The 18,097-nt window shown below is 39.9% G+C and overlaps 1 protein-coding gene across 3 annotated transcripts in view; it reads right to left on the bottom strand.

Annotated features, from left to right (window-relative positions):
• The window catches only part of SYNE3 (spectrin repeat containing nuclear envelope family member 3), a 95,192-nt gene extending 78,895 nt beyond the window's left edge, over positions 1-16,297 (bottom strand). For 2 of the 3 annotated variants that reach the window (XM_081945532.1, XM_081945530.1), the window contains exon 1: positions 14,198-16,297. The gene's annotated coding sequence lies outside the window, so the exon portion shown is untranslated. The remainder of the gene's footprint in view (positions 1-14,197) is intronic. The other variant, XM_081945531.1, reaches the window with a different exon arrangement.
• Positions 16,298-18,097: the final 1,800 nt, after the last annotated feature.

The raw sequence follows: 18,097 nt of genomic DNA, 5'->3' as shown, positions 1-18,097 counted from the left end.
TTGGCTGGCGGGAGGCAGGGCATACCAACAACGGCAGCATGGCAAGAGGTAAGATCTTTTTCTTTGGCGAGCTTCTGTTTTGTCGTTTGCAGGGAAGCTCACGAAAGAAACGCCACGGAGATCTCACCTGGGGAGGCAGTGCACATGCCAGCGGAGAGGGCTCTGTGTGCCACCTCTGACACGCGTGCCGTAGCTTCGCCATCACGGGTCTAGGTCTTAATCTCGTGATACTATTTTAAAATGTAATACGATATTCAACTTTGAAGGTTGTGAGGAACAGGGACGGAAAAAGTGGAAATAGTTGAACATTCAGAATGCTGCAAGCTATAATTCTAATTATCCCGATTACAATTATTTTATCCTATATGTGACTTTTCAGTTTCTTCATTCACATTGCTCTCATCAGTGTTTTGGTTAAAATTATTTTCAAATAAAATTGCAAGTGATTTTTATGTATTTCTGATTTAAAAAATCAAGTTGCAGAATAGTATATTGTTTGGTTACTTAAAAGTTACAAAGTAAATTCTCTAGATAAACTCTAAAGGTCCATCTAGACACATTTGTCGTAAAAGCTGGATTAGGACCGGGCTCAGGTAGAGAGTTAGATAAAGATGAGGAATTAAATCTCACTGAGAAAATGTTGCTAATGTTGTTGAAGTTTTCAATTTATAAGCGGCATTTTAAGATATGCTGATGGCAGCAGTACAGTTGTGAACAGTGTAGTTTATTGTGAAGAATGAATATTTCTGAAGCATGCAAAAACGTGTACAATTTCCCCAAATACCAGGATTTCCCCCCCAGTTTTTTAATTAAAGGATATAATCCAAAGAAGAATGATCCAAACTATTAATCTTGGAGAGATGTATTACAATTTGCTTTAAAATTACCCATTTATCCCTACAAGAAAACTTATATATTGTATTTAATTATTCTATGGCTATGTTCATTCTTCACTCATTTCCTGCAGCCCATCCCATGATTTAATTTTCCTAAACGTAGATAGTGTTGTTTAGGTACTTATTTTACAAATCTTAAATTACCGTAAACCTCATTTGGATTAGAAATAAAGATTCCTAGAGTAAAGCTCAACTGTGTTTAGACATGGATATTAATCATCAGCCCTCTAAACTGGATGTTTGCCATGACAAATGAAATTCACATGCAAAAGTATCATATTAAAGTTGGAAGCACTAAGAATTGGCTCAAAGAAAACAATCCTTGCTATTTTGCTATGGGACAAAGTTCATTAATTAAGATTCTCTGACCAAAATTGTTCTGAACTTTATTTTGCAATAGTTCCAAAGCTACATACTTCTAGACTATCCTGCCATTCCATGCCTTTTCATGGCAATTTGGGCCCCAAGTGAGTTAGGCTGTAAAATAGCACTGACAAAAACAAATACCAGTAGTGCAAAAACTTGCCTGACCAAGTAGATAAGGCAGCTACTGACAACTTCATCTCTGTGTGGCTTCTTCAGAAACAAAATCAACACCCTTCATATTGCAGATATATTTAGAGCTAAGGCATATTACGGTATATTTGGGAACAAAGTAAAATAGGCTATTTCCTTATGACTCACTTTTGCCTGCACTTCTATTTTCCATAAAGTACTCTTACTATGTCTGTGCATATGTACAGAGTGTGTTGGATTACAAACATATGTTCTCAATTCCAGAAGCAGCTCCTTTGCCATCTAGTGGGTACATTCAGTTCTGCTTAGAGGGCAACTCCCCATTCTGTCCTTCTGCAGTCTGATTATATTAACCCATGCCATGGTAAGACCAAACTTGGAGTACCAGATCTAGTTTTGGTGGCCACAATGTAAAAAAGGTGTTGAGACTCTGGAAAGAGTTCAGAGAAGAGCAACAAAGATGATTAGGGCTAAAATATATAAATAATGATTGCTGGAATTGGGTATGTCTAGTTTAATGAAAAGAAGGACCAGAGGTGACATGATAGCATTGTTCCAATATCTCACAGGTTGCCACAAAGAAGAGGGAGTCAAGCTATTCTCCAAAGCGCCTAGAGCAGGACAAGAAGCAATGGGTGGAAACTAATCAAGGAGAGAAGCAACCTAGACATTTCCTGACAGTTAGAACAATTAATAAGTGGAGCAACTTGCCTCTAGAAGTTGTGAATGCTCCAACACTGGAAATTTTTAACAAGATATCGGGCAACCATTTGTCTGAAATGCTATAGGGCCGTGATGGCGAACATATGGCATGTGTGCCAGAGGTGGCATGCAGAGCCAGATGCTCTTCTGGGTTCCAGCGCACACATGTGCACCAGCCAGCTGGTCTTCACACATGCTGGAATGCTGGAAACTGAAGTCCATCTGGCCAGTGCACATGCATGTCCAGAAACACAAAGACCAGCTGGCCTGCACACACATGCGCATTGGCCACCTGGTCTTCGTGTTTCTGGCACTCCGGCGCATGCGTGTTCCAGTTTGGGCACTTGGTGCTGAAAAGGTTCACCATCCCTGGTAGAGGGTTTCCTGCCTGAGCAGGGGGTTGGGCTAGAACACCTCCAAGGTCCCTTCCAACTCTGTTATTCTATATTCCATTGTTGATTCATGATTCTAAGTCTTTTGCCATGGCACTCATAGGTAGCTTACAGTTGGAAGGCAATAGCCAGCACTAACAGAAGAATCACCTATGTTGTCACTACATTTAAAAGCAACTGAACAGAAACCCAGAAATCTCTGTTGCAAATATGAGCATTTATGTCATTCTGAAAGTCCCCTTTAGATGGAGTCTCACACATCTTTTTAAACTGTAAGACGTTTGCCCAGAATCTCAAAACCTTGGGCTTTGTTCCTGGCTTAGCCTGGCTAAACCAGCGGCAGACTTGCCCAAGCGAAGCAAAAGCGAAACTTAGCCCCTTGCATTTCCTGGGCAAGCCTATGACAGACAGTGGCAGTTCCATCAAGTCTGACAAACCGTGTCATATTGGTATTAAAATAGGATAAATAAAAGTGATATGTTTATATTTTGCCTTGCCTAAATGCCATTGAAATCAGACTTGTATTCATGGGTGAATGTTCATTCTTCATTTTAGCAAGTCATGCTAAGTTTCAGAAGTCCAACTTAAGCCACATGCAAAATATGTAAAGACCTTCTTTACTTGTTGTAGAGCAAGTGGCATTTATTGGAAGCCTATTGCTTCTGATCCTGGAAATAGGACCTATCCTTGAGGGGAGTCCTCAGAGCAGAGCTAAATGCTGATTCAGCTGTTGTTGTTGGATGGAAAAGCACATGGAGTTGTGAATAGGGTGTGTGTGACATAAAGGAAACAGCAGCCTGCAGCCTTATATTGCCCCCAATACAAAATCTTATACTGATATCAAACCAGGATGATGATGATGATGATGATGATGATGATGATGATGATACAGTAACCACTCTTCCTCGGAGAGGAAATTAATAATTTGGAAAATCTAATGCAGATAGCCCACATTAGGTAGAAATGGGGATATTGGCATGTGACTGCAAAAATCTGGATGACTGTTAGATCAAAGAAAGTAGGCACAGAAAATTTAAACATTGCTATTGTCACCTGGATTTTTGCAAAACAGATTTTGTCACCCTAATGTAAGTAAAAGCTGACCCAACTCTCACTCAGATGTGTCACTGTCTATAAGGCTGATTTTCACATCTGTCCAATTATGCTAATCTTCAATAGTAAGTCAGAGAAGAGATCATATGAAGTTTAGTTGTCCTGCTATGGTTGTGTTCTCACCACACATTTCTGCAATTTATTTAAAGAACTAATAGATATATTTGCATAATATTCTTAGCTGGTTTTCTAATCACACTGATATTGTTTTTCTTACAGTGACACATTTGATTAGTTTTTGATTGAACATACTGTACAAATAGGTTAATTCAGGTAATTAATATAGCCAAGTTAAATGTGATGAATTTTATCCAATTCCTTTTTATGGATATTAATTGTAAGACACATATTATTTTCCTCTCCTTTTTAATATAGTCCACTAGTTCACAACCCTAAGCCTAACCAAGAACAACTATAATTCCTTCTAGCACTGATGATGTTACCATGTTGGGTAATGAAATGTGTGCAAGAAATCAACCAAGGGCTGATTAAACTAAGTGGTCACTTCTTAAGCTTTGCAGCATTTTTTGGCAACCTATAACAAAGAATCTTATAACAAATAAAAACTTGCAGATCACATTATAAATATCTGCTTTCATTAACCTAGCACCATTTCTTCCATGCTGACTTTATTTGGTTCCATTCATCCAGAGGTCACGAATCCTTTTTTAAAAATTCCATGGAACAGTTTACTTCAATGTTATGGGGACTACTGGTATATTTTTAAAATATTACTAATTGCCTTTTTGAACTTTATTCATTAATTCAGTAGGTAGAATGAATGATACTACAGAAGATGTAGCTTTTAATTAATTTAATCAGTAAATTACCATACACTAAGCTTTAGCTGATTAATGGGGATAACCAAATTATTGAATCAGTGCATACAATATATATCTTGCTTTGTCTGACTTTGTTTGCATCCGTAATTTTTATGCTGTTAAAAACTGAAGATACTAAAACAGAAAAACAATAAAATAGCTTTAGTCAGTTTTGATCAGTAATTGTGCACACGCAAGACACAAAGATGAAATCAAATCTACACATATGTTCAAGGTTTTCCAAATAAATATCCTCAAATACTTCCAAAATTGCAGGTCTTATAAGAATAGCAGGTTTAACTTCTCCCCAAGGTCTATGAAAAAGTGTTTCTTGCAGTTACTTTGATCTATTTTTTTAAAAAATCCTCACAAACCTGTTCACTGCTTGTCAATTCTCCCAGGCAAACTAGACTGAAAACTCAGCCAGATGAGCTAATTCTACTTCATTGTAAGGCAACATTAACAAAATCTCGAAAATCTGAAGGCACAAATCTCCTACCACCACTTTTAATTGCTCAATCAATTAGAATGCCGCCTATCTAAATTTCTTCATCTGGCAGCCAACTCCCCCTTCTCTTGTCTGATCGTTTCCTAGGCAGCATCTCTTCCCCTTGTTCCTCAAGGTCACTTCCACATAGCATTATATTACTTTAGCAGACTTCAAGGTCCATTTATGCATTTCAGATCATGAGGAGGGGGAGAGGCTGCCCTCCTTAAGATTCTTCCCCGTGGGTTAGAAAGCAGGATTTCTTAGCTAGGGTTCCCTACTCTAGAGAAGACACTGTCCTTGAAGATGTGCTTGGCTCTTTTGCTCCTCACGTACAAGAAGCCTCTGAAGTTTTGAAGATCCTTGTAAGAGAACAAATTTATCAAAATGCTCAATAATTTCAGAAAGATGGGCAGGCATCAACACCTGTTAAAAATGGGTGTGATTTTGATCACATGACTGCCACATTTCCTTTTCGGAACTAACTCTCTCTATGCCCCAGCAACAGCATATAGATCTAGGAAAAGTTTCTAGCACCAAACTCATATTGCTCCCAAAAATATCCACTTTGTTTTTCTTATCACATTCCATATCACATGGAATATAGTGACTTGCAGATCCATTTTATCCAAATATACATGTGTGAGGACATCTGCAGTTGACTTCTAAATCTCCATGGAGAAGGTAGAGTTACCTTTCATTGCTGCAGCTGTTGAGAATTACTGGTTTGAATTGCTCACAAATACATGCTTTCCTAAATTATTATTATTATTTTTTGAGAAAAACACCAGATATGCATATTTTTAAGCTTAAACCTTTTTAAAAAGAAACTTCCATGAAATATAAAGAGAGAAGACAAAATGTTATCACTGAACTCTTGTGGTAGGCTAGGATGCTGAATGAAAGAGGTTCTCATACAAACTGATGTATATCCTATTACTTCTTAATTCCAAACCACTCCATATTCTTTGCCTTGTTACTTAACTGTATGTCCTGTTTTGCGAGATATTGTACAATATTGCAGGATCTTGTACAACTCGCTCCTTTATCTACAGTAGCATCCTCAAGGTTCATCAGTAAAGAACTATTTTTTGGGTTGCATGAAGTCCTAACAAGCCCTCACCCCCAGGTGATCCAAGCACAAACAACTTGCTTTAATTCCGTTCCAAGAGAACTCAAACCCTCCATTTAGAGAAAGAAAATTTCAAATGCCAGATGCTCAGATACATACATCTACCCATAGCGCTTAGGAAATATGGGAGGACTGCCCTTATTTCACCCTAGTTTGGAAAGAACAAACTCCTTAATCCCAATTCATCTGTACTTCATCAAAGCTGTGTCATTTACTTGGGAGGGAAAAACAGGATCAAAGTTTGCATGTACTGTAGAAAACACTATCTTCTCTATGAAAAGCAATTAAAACATTAAGTTCTGCAGAATGTGGGCGGAGCTAAGGGATCAAAGACCATATTTGCGATAGGTATAAACATCATTATGGTACTGCAAAGTTCACTAACGAAAAAAACACTTTCTCTTTCTATAAAATAAGCCAGAAAATTAAAGGAAGGTAGTTTTATGTCCATCATAAAATGGGGCTAGGCTATTGATGAGAGAATAGCTCATTTTCCTATGAGTCACTACCTTCCTTTTTATGCAGGCTGATGGCTTCCTTGGAAAATGCAGTTTAATTTTTTGGTCTCAATATGGGTTTCAACAAATAATGAAGAGATTAAATTTATCTTTAAAGCTCATTTCTCAAAGCACAGCCTGTTGTTTGGATGAAACTCAAGGTCTTGTAGTGTTGTACCTACAATTTTTTTTTAAACGTATCTAAATTAAATTAAATTACGTAGGCTGATCTGTCACACTTCTCCAATCTATAGCCTTCCAGAAGTCCTAAGATTGCAATTCTTGTCAGTTCTATTCAACGTAACATGATGGTAATTGTATTCCAACATTTCTGGAAGGTACTGGATAGTCAAAGACCTACTTAGAAAGAGAAGAATTGCCTTATCCAGTGTTGAAGAGTGGAGTTGAATTCTTGTCCCAGAATCTCTTTGGAATATTTCTAATGTGGCTAATTTTTGACAAGTAGTAAAGAATGCATTTACCATGTTGAAAATCTCCCGTATTTCTTTGTAATTTTTTTTGGTCTTACTAACAGAAAATATGTCTATTTTATTTAGAGATTTAGAACATATGTACTTTTATATATACTTCATGTGTAAAGTGAATTTATTTTTTTAAAAAATGATAAGCCAATGTGTTATGTCCTCGGACTTACGACCAGTGTTTGTTTAGGACTGCGGAAGTCTTTGCTATTGGTTGCAGCGCGCCTGCCAGCGGGAGAAAAGCCGCTATCTGATTGGATGCCCGTTTGACAGCTACGGTATAAATAGCTGTCAGACGGGGTCCTGAGGTAATCTGTTGTATGTTATCGTTGAGTTGCTTAGTTAATAAACAGTTAATTGTTCAGCCATCACGTCGTCTTATTTGACTCCAGTTCAAGATTTACCACAGTGGAGTCCTTGGTGCAAGTTTGGTTGTTTTCTTGCAGACATTTCATTACCTGGCTAGGTAACATCTTTAGTGTTAGAAGAAAATGGGATTTGTTAACTATTTATATGCAATAGCTTGTCCTTTCAGTGGGGGTGTTTTTTTCTCCTTGAGGGTTCCCTGATTAGGCTGTCGTTTAACAGCCTAATAATAGGCCATTTTGTATTCCTTAACTTCTGCTGTTCTTGATAGAATTTAGTCTCCTAATAAATACATCCTGTTTTCCAAGTACAGTACTAAACAGTGCTTTTTTGGGGTCTCTAATATCTAACCTTTTTTCATACTTTCTACAACTTTAATAATCCTGCAGAGATTAAGATTCTAAAGAAGCTCTAACAGCTCATGACTTTTTAATATTTTGATTCATCATCACTAAAAATATATATTGCTCTTTTTTATATATTAATCCCAGCACAGTTTACTGAAGTACAATATATTCACCCTGCTTTGGGTGGAGCCGCCTATAAAAATATTTACAACCATTAATAAGTAACTCAATGTAGTTCCGACCCCTCTACTACAAATGCACTACTAGACAAAGATCAACTCATTCGCTCATTCTTCATTCATTCATTCATTCATTCAGTTTGTAAGCTGCCCATCACAAATACATGATTCTGAGCAGCAAACCTTAGGGAGATTGCTACCTCTTAGACACCTCTGAGGCAGTTTAGAAATAGGATAGATAAATAAATAAGCAAACAAACAAACTTAATATTCTTGATTTCTGTTCCTATCACCAGCAATTAACCTGAAGACTTATTTCCTGTATTAAAAACTTGTTGACTAATCAGCACGATGACCGCCAAATTGTCAGTGTTGCACTGATCTGCATTTAATTTAGGGGGAAAAAATCCTAATTTTGTCCTATAAATGTTTGCATCAGTCTCACTTGGGAATGAGCAAGAAACTCATCCAGGACAAACGAGAGCTTTAAAGATAGAAATGAAGGATGTGTTTCATTGCATTTCTTTCAATTCTCCTTGACTGAAAACAATTTTATTTTCTAGATCTTGGGTGGGTGGAGGGGAGAAGATGCAGCTGCTTTAAGAACCCGATTTATCAATCTGACTCTTAAAGTAAAAGCAACATTATTTTAGCTGTTTTAATAGAGAGGAAGGGGTGGGTGTTTTGTTTGCACAAGATCTAAAATACTTCCTTCAAACCATTGCAATCCTACTTCATAATGCTGCCAACGTTCAGCCACATAATATGGCCCTGGAATCCAACACACTACTTAGTTTTGAATTAAACAAAATTTGGGTGTGGCTCTAGCAAGAAAGTGGTCAAAATCAAATCTGATTTGGTTCAATAAGAATTAAATTACTTAATTCTTAATTCTATGTATATGATGCTTTGTCTTATTTAATAATTGTTCCATTTTGTAACGCTGCAGATTACCCTGGAGCCTATCTGAAAGAATTCTTGGCCACAACCAAAGTTTTTCAGGAAAAAAAATGTAGTCTTGGTCCCCCAGTTTATACATATCTCCTTTCTTTAATGACATGAATAAATTCATGTTACCAAGAAGTTCATGAAAAATGAAGGGCATCTGTTCTCATAATTAATGAGCATAAAAAAGTTGCTTGTTTTCACATGGCATAAAAGCAAAGAAAGAACAAGGGAGGTTTGGCACACATGGTTTGGAGTTTGCCAGTGACAAACAGTTTGTTCCACCCACTTTTATTCCTTTAGGCAATCAAATATAATTTTGTTCCCAGCCTTTCTGACAGCAAATAACAAATGTTTGCCCCTTGCATACAGAGAATAACAAAAACAGTCAGTGAAATCACATAAGCAGGATTCCCTGAAAAACTGTGCCAACAACACATGTCAACAATGTGAAAAGCCTTTTGTGCCCAGCTTTAATTATACCCAAAAGAGAAACTCTTTTGCAGGTTAACTCTCTGAACCAAATCAAAACCAGTCCAGAGTCCTGATGGATTAATAATAAATGCACTACACATAAAGAGAAAGCCAGAAAGTTTCACTAATGTGGTATATGCATATTCTTTCCTCTTGGAGATATATTTATTAATCACTTAATAAAAGACGACAAACCAGCAAAGTATATGTTCCAGTAAACTTCTAAAGCCTGTTGTAAATTCCACTGTACTTGCACTTTTCCTTAACATGGATTATAATACTGCATTTCAAAGTACCAAAAATGCTTCATGTACCTCATTGCAATAATATTTTCAACAGTCAGGTCAACAGGGAATAGAGAGGATGGTAAAACCAATGTAAAATAGCAAAGAACTAAACTTAAGAAGTTTAAAATTATTAAAATTGGGCATTAAATAATTTTATCTAGTGCAAAGTAATATTAGGCTGCAATCTTATGCAGCCTAATGGAAATAAGTGCTGCAGAGTACAATGGGAGTTGCTTTCTAAAAAATGATCTAAATAGTTAAAATTTTTTAATAAATCTGTCATCTTGAAACCCTTTTATCACCTTGATTACTGGAACACAGAACAGGTTTATCTTCTTAAGTTGCAACTCAAATGACAGAACAGTGCCGGCCCAGTGTTTCTGATTTCTGATGAATTGCAGAAACTTATTGTTGCTTTTTCAGGGTTTTTGTTTTGGCTTCTGAAAGGATTAGCACATCATATTACTTTTTTCCCCTTTCCTTCTATTCAATCGTGTCAGATTCTCAGAGAAACTGCTTGAACAAGTCCTTGCAGTTTTCTTGGCAAGATTTCAGAAATGGTTTGCCATTGCATCCTTCCTAGGGCTGAGAGAAAAAGTGACTTGCCTAAGTTGGCGTCGTGCCTTAACAGCAACAGCACTTACATACTGCTCCATAGTGCTTTTACAGCATTCCCTGAGAGATTGATAGAGTCAGCCTATTGCTCCTAACAATCTGGGTCCTTATTTTACTGACCTTGGAAGGATAGAAGGCTGAGTCACTCTCAAGCCCCATCAGGATTGAACTTCAGGCTGTGGGCAGAGTTTCCTTGCAATACTGCATTCTAACTACTGTGCCACCAGGGCATTTAAAGGAATAAATTTCTAGCCTGATGCCATAACTACACCAAGTTGGCTCTCTGTTATGTTACTATTAATTACATATATGCCTCAGCAGGCCAACATACAGTTGATCTTGGATGATCTCCGAAACAGGGTTGCCCAAGATTAGTACTTAGATGCAGGACCACCTGCAAATTCTGGGTGTTGTGGCCTCTTGGCCACCACCCCTCCAGCAGCTGAATCAGAGGAGGAGGCAGCGTGGGAGTCAGGGTCAGCATCAAGGCAACCTGAGAGCTCGGAGGAAGAGGGAATGGAGCTGACAGAGGGAGAGAGACAGGCAGAACCTGGGCCATCCATTAGCCCTCAGATGGAATATCAACAGCCTCCAGGTCTGGAGGTGGCTGATGAGGAAGTGGAGGAACAGCTGGGTCCAATGCCTGATGCACAGATGCATAGAAGGCAGAGGAAAGGAGAGCAGTGGAAATCTGTGGGCTGATCCTTGGGAAGGAAGAGCCACTGCTGCTAGCGACACCCCAACATAACTCTGGGGATAAAAGGCAGGGGGCAGAGATGAATAGATGTGGAAGACAACTATTCATCTTCCGGCTGGATGGGCTTGTTAATCTGCAGTGAGAGAGAAACTTTTTGCCAGAGCTGCTGGCACTCCTAATAATCTTTGAGTTCACTTTAGAGGGTTTGTTGTGTTTGGGGAACTGGGTCAGAACACTGGGGCTTGGCCATTAGAAAGCTACAGCTGCCTCAGGTCAGGAAATGATGGGTGCCCTTTGAGCACCCATGTCACATTTCTACTCTGAGAACTGCCCTGGTTGCCAGTTGGCTTTTGGGTGGAATTCAAGGTGTTGGTTGTCACCTTTAAAGCCCTTCATGTTCAGAACACAGTTATGAAATTATCTTTTCCATGTAGTATCCGTCTGTCTGATAAAATATAACAGGGTAGGCTAACTTAATGTCTCCCCAGTTAGAGACTGTCACCTTTGGGGACCACATAAGACACCTTTCCAGTGTTTGCCCTTCTGGCAGAAAAATAGGATTGGTGTCTTCCTTTTTTGTTTTTAGGAAGCTGGTGAAAAGCTGGTTCTTCCATCAAGTAAGGAAGACTAGTTGATTGCAATCGTCTCTTGGAACTGGTTTGGAGAATCGGTTGCCTTGTATTATTATGAACACTTTAGTTGTTGCTCAGAGTCAGCAGTTTATAGTGGCCTTTAGGCTTCGCAAATAAGCACATGCATAAGTAAAATTCATATCTAACCCGCAGTATTTTTCATCTGTAAAAAGTATAATTCTTAGTACAATTGATCTAGAGCCAATCTTGATAGTGACCTGATTGAAGGCTAGTCTTAAAAAGAACAGAAAACCTCATCCTATGTATTTATATATTACCTATCTTTTCTTTATGGTGCATAAAGATGTATGGGGTTAAATTGAAAAACCAACTGGTCCCAAATTACCCAATAATTCTCCATAATCAAGGGAGTTTTGAACTTGCTTATTATTATTTTTTTAGTTTACCAATCTACCACACTACATATTAGTAATACAAACCATGCAGGAGGCAACAGCCAAATACAAATATGTTCACCTATCATGTGTGCACCTATCATGTTGCTAATTTTAATTGATTTTAAATTTCCAGTCAGTGAACTGCCGTAAGTGTGCAAGTATATATGACCCTCCAATAGCAAATAATATATGTAACTCAGGGTTGAACTGTGGAATCATTGGTGCTCTTTGAACCTTGTTTGCTTGCAGATATTTCATATCTAATTAGGTAATATCACCAGTGCATTAAATTAAAGGTCTACAAACAAACTCAGAAAGCACCAAGGTCTCCATACATGACTCTCTCCCAAAGAGTTAGAGACAGCAGCCTTAGATAATGTCTTTCTCCAACGTATGCACTGCAAATGTGTTCAATTACACTCATAGTTGTTACAGTCAGTGGTTCCACCAGTGAAGGATGTTTGGGAGATATAAACACACTTAAAGGATGTCAGGTTTACAACTTACAGCATCTGTTCCAGAACATGCCAAGGACTGAACATGCCAAGTTCAGTCCAGAACATGCCAAGGACTTTCCTTGATGACAGTCTCAATACATTCCAAGTGAATTGGGAGGAAAAAATGTTGCCAAACATTTTTTTTGGTTTATATTGAGTGATCTATTCTGCATCTTTGGTCACAAGAAGAATTCTTCCAAAGTCCACTTCTAATAAATCTGATTTTAATTAAGACAGAAGCACACTATGCTGTAGCTATTACCAGGAAAAAATAAAATAAAAAATTTGTTAAGAAAAAAACAAGCAAAGTTATAGTAAGATTATAATTCCTGATGCTCGCGAAATTCCCTGCCTAAATGAGAGGGGGGGATCATTTTATAGGCTGGAATAGATATGTTTCAACATTTCAGGAGAAGCACCCATAAGCAAACCTTCTCAGAGGATTGACCAGAAATGTCTTTTTCCCAAAATGCCAGCCCAACTCTTAGCTATACACTCAGTGTAAAAGATACAGTATCAACTAGGCCTCTTTCAATTGATTCAGCAAAGTTACAATATAAATAGCACAAGTCCTCAGTTGCACAACCCACCTTCTGTCTTGCACCGGCCCCCCTCCTATCCCGCAGGTGTTTCCCCTTATTAGAGGCACACCCACTTAAAAAAAAAGCCAAGTTCTTCTTCTTTTCTTATTTTTAGGCACACCCATTTTGTGAAGCCAACCCTGGCGGGCAACCACACATCTGGTTCTCTCCATCTTCCTCCACGTGCCTTTTCAACAAGCACCGGCCAACTCGCCTGCCAATTCTGCAGTCTAACTCTGCGACAACACAGTCAAAACAAGCACCTAAATGAATTTTAATTATTCTACTACAACAATTCTCTTGGAAAGGGGAAGTTCTTAACAGTCGACGCGGCCGGTTCTTCCTCTCCCAAAGCACCGAGCCACTTCAAACACCCTGGTATTTATTTCAGAGAAAAACAAACAGCCTAGCGACATCATCGCACGCGAGGCGTTTTGGAGGATAAGAATAATTATGGCAGGAAATGCGAGGGAAACGAAAGCCGCCAGACAACGAAGCTACAACGAGGGCAGCGTGTATGCGTAAAATAACTTTTGGCATAAAAATAACTTTTCCAGAATAACCAAGCAGAAATGCGAGGCATCGCTGGAAATGGACAGTTTGAAAAGTAAAAGGTCGGGAAGGGGGGAAGTTGGCCCCGCAACCCACCCCGGAGTCCCTTACAATTTCAGTCCGGCGCCACGCGCGCCTGACCCGACTCGTGCTTCCACGGCTGATACGCCTCTCCTCGCAGGGGACCCCGACTCTGCGAGAGGACGCAAAGTTTGCTTTCTCTCCGCCAACGAAAGCAGCCCATCACTCACCGCAGCTGGGGAGAGATTAGCAGGTTCGCAGCAGGACAATTAATCAGTGGAAGAGTTTTGCCTTCGGAAATCGTTGGTGCTCCATCACTGGAGGCGTTTAAGAACAGAGTGGACAGCCGCTTGTCTGAAATGGTATAGGGTCTCCTGCTTGAGCAGGGGGGCTGGACTAGAAGACCTCCAAAGTCCCTTCCAGCTCTATTCAGATTATGATTCAAAAGTGACAGACAAGCCGGCGAGTCGGGACTGATGCAAGCCCCCTGCCCCGCCGGCCCCCTCCCACATCCTCCTCGACCTCCCCCCCCCCGCCCCACTCCTCTGCCGCCTGGAGTTCCGCTCACCTCCCCAAGCAGCGCCTCCACCGAGCCCCTCCGCCAAGACCGCCCTGCAGCTGGAGGGCTCCAGGACCCGGAGCTGCGGCGCGTTTGAATCAATGGCGCTGGCAGCGGCTCCTCCCTCTCGGCCTTCCCCGTCTCTTGCCCTCTTCCTGCTGCTGCTGCTGCTGTTGGCGAAGCGCCGCTTGACTCATCTTTTCGCCGCAGAGCGCTGCGCAGAAATGATCTCGGGGATTGGGGGGGGGGGTGGAAAGGGCGGGCCGGGACCCGGGGGGGGGGGGGGAGGATCGCGGCCGTCGCTTTGCGCGCCCCGGGCTGAGATCCGCTACTTGCGATTCTAAGAGACGGACGGGTGGGTTTTCTCCCCTCGCTCGCTGCCCCCCCTCCCCGGCCTGGGCAGGCGAGAGACAGCGCGCTTGCCAAAAGCGGCACGCTTATGTAACCGAAGGGGGGAACCGTTTAGCGACCGAACGGAGCCTTTCAGAGGGCGCGGCGGTGCAAATGAGTCCCAGCCTCTTTTCCCCCAATTAAAAGAATTGTTTACTGTCATCTGAGCGGGTGTCGGACGCCTTCCAGCATTTCCTGGCGGCCGCGGTCTCTCCGTCCCTGCCGTGGCCGCGACGTCGTTTCCTACTCCCGTTGCGGGCCGTCGCTCTCTCTGGGCCAGCTCAAGTTTCCCGGAGCAAAGGGAAGGAGGTGCGGGCTTGCCGGCTTTGGGGGTGGCGTTCGCGCGTTTGGGTACTTGGCCTGGCCAAGCCGGGAAAAGGTTTGTAGGGGAGGAGGACTCGCCCCCGCGCCGTTGGAAAAGCTATTTCGGTCAGTGGGCAGAATGCGTCCGTGCCCGCGATGACCGCATAAAGAACGCTATATGATGGAAAGGGAGGCGGCCACTCGGAATGGTGGCGGAAAGCATGGGGCTCAAGACCCAGTTGGACTCTCCAAACGCCTGTGTGGGAGATCAGTTTGGTGCTGTTGCCATGTAAGAGGGAAATTCTTTGCAAGAAACCTGAGACACATTCAAAAATTGCCATACTTTCAGCAATCCACTTAAAGGCTACTTAGTATTGCATAGTGTTCGTAATAATAACTACTACTACACTACTACCGGTAGTAAATAATTAGTAATAACTAAGGTACCAAGATAGAAACCAGAAGACTAGTCCGGTGAAAGCCAAATAGGTGACCTTGGGTCAGTCCTCTCTCTCTCAGCATTGGAAAAAGGCCCAGGATCCAAACTCTTGCCAAGAAAATTTGCATGGAATTGTCCAGTCACCAGGAGTCAAAGCTGACTGGAAGCCAACTCTCCCTCCCAAAATGGTGCTATGAAATATTTATTCGTGTATTCATTTCACATGGAAATAATAAAAGCAAAAAGCTGTATCTAAGAAAAAGTGACCAAACTTTTAACTTTCTGAGAAAGTCAAAAACTTTTACAAACTGTTAATACAGCTTCATCAAAAGAAATTAAACTTTATAGTAAACTACGGTATAAGTAGCACTATGTGACCCAGCTAATTGGTGCTATTAAAATTCCAGATTTATTTATATTTGTGGAAAGAATAGTAGAAGGTTGGAACCAACTTCCAGCAGAGATAGTTGGTCAATCATCAGTAACTGAGTTTCAGCATGCTTGGGATAAACATATAAATAAAAAATAATAAAACATAAATAAAAATAATTAAAAATATATACATTAAAAAGAAAACAAAAAAAAAGAAATCAACTCAAAGGGCAAATTCAATGGGCTTAGATCTTTTGTTGCCATAACATCTGTGTTTATATATATAATTAACTGATGTAATATTTTCAGAGATTCATATCTTTTTGAGTGATATCTCTGTCACATGGACATTGTCATCTGCTGAAAGAAAATAGATTCTTTGTGCTCTGCTTTTAGCAAAAATACTTCTTTGGCATTGGTTGAAGGTTAAACATGTGGCCCCAACTACTCAATGCTTTGCAATATTGATATCATTAACAGAGAAATGAAATTAATATAGTTTAGCTATGGAAATTACAATGAGATATGACCACCAGTTATGAGCATGAATTCATGTGCCCTGTTGTTTCTTTTTTCTGAGTTTTACTTTGTTTTCTTTTATAATTTTGTGTATAGTTTCTTTTTTATTGTTTGTCAAGTAATAAAATCATTTTTGAAAAAAGTTCACGTTTATTGTGCAGGACTCAGTAGTGAGCAATAAATGTTCTCTGCAGTTCTGGATAACTTCCCTTATGTGCTAAGGCTATTTAAGAGTGTGTTCACAATTCTCAACAACCTTAAAGTTCAGTCCGTTCCTAAGGCAGCACATAGCAATTGAAAGGGAAGAAAATTAGGGTAAATTTATAGAATAGGCTGCAATCCCATTTATGTCTGCAAAGTATAAAAGAATGGTGGTCTGAATTTAAAAGTGTTTCAGAGCATATGGGGTCTTTTGTCTAGCTGGCATCTGCTGAGAGCCACTTAAAACAGCTGCATTTGTTCCTCGGATTGCATAACCGCCCTCTACAGCTGCAGTATAATTCCTGAAAAGGATACATTTGGTTTAAGAGTTGTTAACATTTGCAGATGTACCAAAGTATCTTTTTCTGAAGGTATTTTGGATTCCCATCTCTGAATCAAAATACTATCTGGCTGAAATGCACTGGTATACATACTATAGCAAGGGTCTCCAACCTTGGCAACTTTAAGACTTGTGAACTTCAATTCCCAGAATTCCTCAGCCAGCTTTGCTGAAGACTTGAAGTCCACAAGTCTTAAAGTTGCCAAGGGTGAAGACCCCTGTACTATAGGACTGTACCTTGGTTTTTTCATGCAGCAAACACTATATTGTCAAATCAATGATTCAGATTAAATTGTCAATGTTTTCCTGATCCATGCTTCTTTGTCTCTTGATGGGGTGAACAAGAAGAAAGGATATTTGTGAAGAGGTTTCCTTGTCTTTTTCATCCAGCTTCAGTCTGATTGAAAGTGTGATTAAAGAAGCAAATAATTTAATTAATATTTGAAGCCCAACTGTTCTGGAATCTTAGGAAGATTAGCAGCTAAAGTTATATACTGTATTCAAAGCGTTCTATGCAATTAAATTAGTACAATTAGTTATTAATGCTAAACCACTGTGTGACTGTAGATGTAAAACCCCAGTTATGGCATACATCCTAGCCCACAATAAAGTTTTCAAACAATACTTTCAGTAGCCTTCTCAACACTGAGGTACCCCGTGCTTTTGTTATGTTTAAGCTCTTTATGTCACTTTGAAAAATGGATTTGGTATTCAGAATTTTGCCTCATTCATGATTGAAAGAAAATGAACACAGTCTATGAAGGTAGACTCAGCCTTCCATCCTTCCAAGGTGGGTAAAATGAGAACCCAGATTGTTGGGGGCAATAGGCTGACTCTGTAAACTGCTTAGAGAGGGCTGTAAAGCATTGTGAAGTAGTATATATGTCTAAATGCTAAGTGCAATTGCTATATAACCAAATTATCTCTATTGCTGGTCCCTCTGCTGTTTCTACCATTATATGATAAAGAAGATTGGGTGAAGCAGTTCTGAGGAATTTCTAAAAGGAGACAGCTCAAGGAGGAAATGGTTAAAAGGAACAGCTTCAAGGAAGTTTGGGCACTGTAAGTCCCATTGGTTTCAGTAGGAGGAAGTTAAATAGCATCTGATTTGACCAATGGGAAACAAACATGAGATGCAGGCTCTAGGGCTGTTTGTTTTTCTCAATCCTGGCAACTTTAAAACGTATGGACTTCAACTCCCAGATTTCCCCAGTCACTTCTGTTCTGGGAATTGAAGTCCATGTGTTTTAAAATTTAAAGATAAAACACTGTCCTAGGGAAACATGTCACAAGCAATAAATGACACATACCATCTGACTTTCCATAGGACTCCCTTCTGTCTACT

Source organism: Natrix helvetica, assembly GCF_964273705.1.
Source record: "Natrix helvetica genome assembly, chromosome: 1".
NCBI classification, from domain to species: Eukaryota; Metazoa; Chordata; class Lepidosauria; order Squamata; family Natricidae; genus Natrix; species Natrix helvetica.
The sequence above is the reverse complement of the archived record's forward strand: the minus strand, read 5'-3'. Positions and strand labels throughout refer to the sequence as shown.